Source organism: Etheostoma spectabile, chromosome 9, assembly GCF_008692095.1.
Source record: "Etheostoma spectabile isolate EspeVRDwgs_2016 chromosome 9, UIUC_Espe_1.0, whole genome shotgun sequence".
NCBI classification, from domain to species: domain Eukaryota; kingdom Metazoa; phylum Chordata; class Actinopteri; order Perciformes; family Percidae; genus Etheostoma; species Etheostoma spectabile.
In genome coordinates this window covers 5025863-5030159 of record NC_045741.1, presented here as the reverse complement: position 1 = coordinate 5030159, position 4297 = coordinate 5025863, and the positions used below count along the sequence as shown (strand labels likewise).

The 4297-nt window shown below is 42.4% G+C and overlaps 1 protein-coding gene across 2 annotated transcripts in view; it reads right to left on the bottom strand.

The window, feature by feature from the left end:
- The window catches only part of LOC116695769 (protein jagged-2), a 69935-nt gene that overhangs the window by 36972 nt on the left and 28666 nt on the right, over positions 1-4297 (bottom strand). The window lies entirely within an intron of this gene.

The window sequence follows — 4297 nt, the reverse complement described above, 5'->3', positions numbered from 1 at the left end:
CACAAAGCACAAGTAGGCTTTATATTTCACAATAACTGTTTTCCATCAGATTGTGTATAGATACCGTGGTTTTCAACTTAAAGCTAGCTTTATTTCACAGGAGAGAGAGAGTAAGAACAAAGACGAGTGAGACATAGTCTACCATTGTCCCCCACAGCGCTGTGGAGGAAGGTCTTGCTTGTCCACAGAGAATTCCAGGATGCTTTATTGGCCTTTCTTTAAACCAATCACAATAGTCTTGGGCGGAGCTAAGCGCCAAACGGAGCCACGGTGCCGCTGCAAAATAGCCTGAGGGAGGAACTTGTTTTGGTGGATCAAGTGTACTTTAAAAGTAGTTTTAGTCACGCAACAGGAAACGCCGATTGGACAGATGGTCTAGCTACTTGTCTGGATATACCCTGCAGAGGTCTGAGGACCAGGTAACCATAGGCCTCAGAAATCGTGGATATAGACTAAGCGAGACATAGCGAGTGCTTTGTTGTTGCAGGAAAAATTCAACTGTAAAACAAACTCCCAGGCATAGTGTTTTAAAATGTTCTCGTGGCAGCAATGGAGGCAGTGAAGTTTCCTGCACGGGACTCTCACACCACCTCAAACCACACCAACAAGTCACATGATTGGCCACCACACCATGATGTGTGGTTTTGTTTCTCCAAAGGTTGAGTCGGTCTCAGCCTAAACACACTACCCCCATTCAAAATGAATGGAAAAACCACCGTGACAGCACGACACAGGTTGTCGGAACGGAGCCTCACTCAGAAGGACTACTTTTTCAGCACTACAGAAAGAAAGAGAAACACTCAACGGGTCAGGTATTTGGGTCAGTTAGCCTTAACAACAAAAAATTCTGAATGACATTCCAAGGAGCTAGGGCTTGTTCCGGTTATGGGATTTGACCCCACAACCCGTTTTTGTGAGATAAGACGGCCCATGAGGCTTTGAAGAATGCCTGTTGTTAGCACACGTCAGAAGGGAAGGTGTAACCTCCGCCCAAACATCACTCTCTTCCAGTAAGATTGTGGAAGAAGTGAAGAAAGAGAAGAGAAAAAAAAGGGGAAAGAATAGGAACACAAAGAGAGCACAAACAGAAGGGTGTAGGAGCGAGGTCTGCGAGGGCTTGATAACCCAAATGCTTTTTCACTTTTCCTGCTTGGGTGAAATACTGTTCGGCTACCCCCCCCCCCCTCAGGATATCCCGCCCCAACTCCATCGGAGCCAGGCCGGAAATAATAAGAGACGCGGAACAGACGAGGAAGGGCGACATAGGAAAGGGCCTTTAGCTTGTTCTCAAGGAACAGTGACCCAGCATGCTTTGCTGCTGTGGCCTGGATGAGACGGAGCTGGAGGAGCTCATTCTCAGTGGTGTTGTCCTCTGTTTAGGGGGGCATAGGTATGGGCTGGTATGAGATTCTGACCGTATGAGAACCCTTAATGAGAACCCTTCATTCGAGTCACTGGATCCACATTACTGATGATTATTTATCAAAACTCTCAATATTTAGTAGAACAACCAATAGTCAACCCTACATTATCCCTGTAATATCAACATAGATGTATTTGGTCAAAAATACCATGAATTTAGATTTTTTTTTAAATAATCCGTTTTTTTATACAATTTATTTAGTTTAAGAAGGAGGAGAATTTTCTTATCCCTTACAAGGGAGAATGGGTAATTTCTTCCTTTAAAAGTAAGTAAAACATTCAGATGAATAAGTAAACTGCTGGACTGGAGCCTAGTCACTTTAGATTTGCTGCATTTCCCTCCAAATGGGACGAGTTGGGATGCATTTTTTCAACACCTCTAATTTCTTTATGTTTTTACCAAATGACTTTTTACTGTTTCTGACATCTGAAGCCTCTAAATTATTTTGTCTTCAGTGTGTCTGAAGACATTTAACACATATTCAAACCATATTCGAATATTGTTGAAACTGCTGAAGTTTGACACTGTAGCAAAAGAATCCATTTTTATTGTGTCCTGATTTACTGAGTCTCTCTGCGAGCTAACACACTGCCACACATTCCAGTCCCACACCCACCACCTGAAACCCTCACTGCTGTTCATCTCCAGCAATTAGATATAAAAATATAGACCAATCATGGGCTCTCACTGTGCTGGAGCAGACACACTAAGAGAGGCCGTTGTTACTAGGGAGAGCAGCAGCGAGTGGGCCATATGAAACCAGCTTATATAAACAAGCTTCAGATTGGAGCAGCTGATCGTGTCCAGAGCAACATGATGGTCCTTCATTTTAGTAACTGCTTTCTACAAAGACACTTTTTTTTTGTTTTTACTTGTACATGTAACAAGCTGCTTATAACTGGAGAGTTTTGTTAGGGGGTGCTGTGGCACTTTACTCTAACCTCTGACCTCTTTCCAGCTTGTCGCTTTTAACAGTGGTGATCTTTGAACTGGAGTGAATGCCGTGTTCACAGCGCCACTTGAACCGTTTCCCTTCCACTCACATCTGACACAACTGACACATATGTCCTACACAATCTTTAAAAGGTCTCAAAGTCATAATCTCAAAGATTTTCCTTTAAATAATAGACTGAGGGTGCACAACGGTTATTGGGCCTTTGGCCAGTTTTAAGCTATGAGCAGTTACACCAAAAAAGGGATTTTTCCTTCTGCGGTTGTTTCCTTGAAGGAGTTTTAGAGGCCTGAGGAGGTGAAAGTATCCAAACCAAAACTTATCTCGGGTGTAGATAACAGATGGATGTGTGGCTGGATAAAATGATTGTAAAAGCAAACCTGGAATAAGAACAGTGCCAGAACGTCCGTTGCACGTCCACAGTGACTCAGCAATAGTAACCTGGTTGTCAAGCACTTGTTTTGTTGTATTAAGCGTCTTCCTCCAGGTGGTTCAGCTCTGCACCACCAATATTTTACAGCCGTTCGGCAGGCTCTGTTTTTTCGTAAAGCAACTCAGGGTTTCCCCCAGAAATGTTGTTTAGTCCGGAGACAAGTGTCTTCTTCCGACGAGGGCCCGACGAGGGCCCGGCTGGGGCCGGTCCCAGGCTGATGGCAGCGTTAATGTAGAGCCCGATAGATTCTGTTATAACAGAATCTTAGACGGGATTGCAAAAATGAGAATTTAAAAAAGCGTTAAGACAGATTCCTAGGGCCCTGCATTAAGGCTTCATTTATATTACTACGTTTTGGTTTTTAAGCGGCGCCAAAAACAATCTCCGTGCACACAAGTGTTTTAGATCCAGTAGAAGAAGTAATCTCTGTTTAAACTAACACACCCAAACCACATATCTCATCAACGTTCTGGTATACTGGGCACAACCAGGAGGCACCATGTATACTCTGCCCGTTGCTGGTCATTGTATGCCACGGTAAGTAGTTGCTTAGTTTCAGAGAACGAGACGTCATGACCGATAAGATCCAATCAGGTGGCAAAACATTGGCGGCGGTGTTGCCAAAGGTATCTGTTCGTTGAGAATGCAACACAACCCCGCAGATTCCAAACCAAAACGGGTGTAAACGTAGCAAAAGATATTCATTTTTAAACCAAAACGTGGCAATGTAAATGTAGCCTAAGTTAGTGCTAAAAGCTAACTGGAGATGTCAAAATATGACACGTCTAAGTTTCCAACCAAGCCGCCCCTCTCTTAATGTAATTAAATAAACATCTTAAAAATACATTAAAAAAATAATTATCAGTGGCTTAGGCCTGGAAGGGGGAAACTTAGACCCGATGGATGACCAGGCTGGCAAAACACTAGGGGAAACCCTACAACTGTAATACACCAATCACTTTAGTTCATTAAATGCTTAAAATAATAGATAAAAGAGGCTGAAATGACCAGTAAGTCCTCTCTTCTTTCTGTGGATTTGTTTTAACTTGCTTGGTGCTTCAGCTGGGTGGAGTTCAAATTATAAGGCACAAGAAATTGCATTTAATCAGCTTTCAAATGCCGTCCTGTGATTGCCAAACTGTTATAATGACTCTTTTTATTGCTGCATACAGCATGGCATCACACACTCCCACTTAAGTAAAGATGCAAATGACCTCATTTTCATTGCTTGCATCAATCTTAATTATTATATGAGCATGTTAGTTTGTGGTAAGGAGACATAAATCTGTATCTGAGATAGGCTGTGCAGTTTATGAACCGATACTATATTCCCTACTCTGTCGATAGCTCATATTCCTAAACTCATTGGTTCCTATTGATGATGCAAATCTGTAACAATAGCCCACTTTTTTTTAAGGCTCAGTGATTTTCTCTTAAACAGCTGGGCACTGTAGTTTTTATCAATGTCAATGTCAATGTCAATTTTATT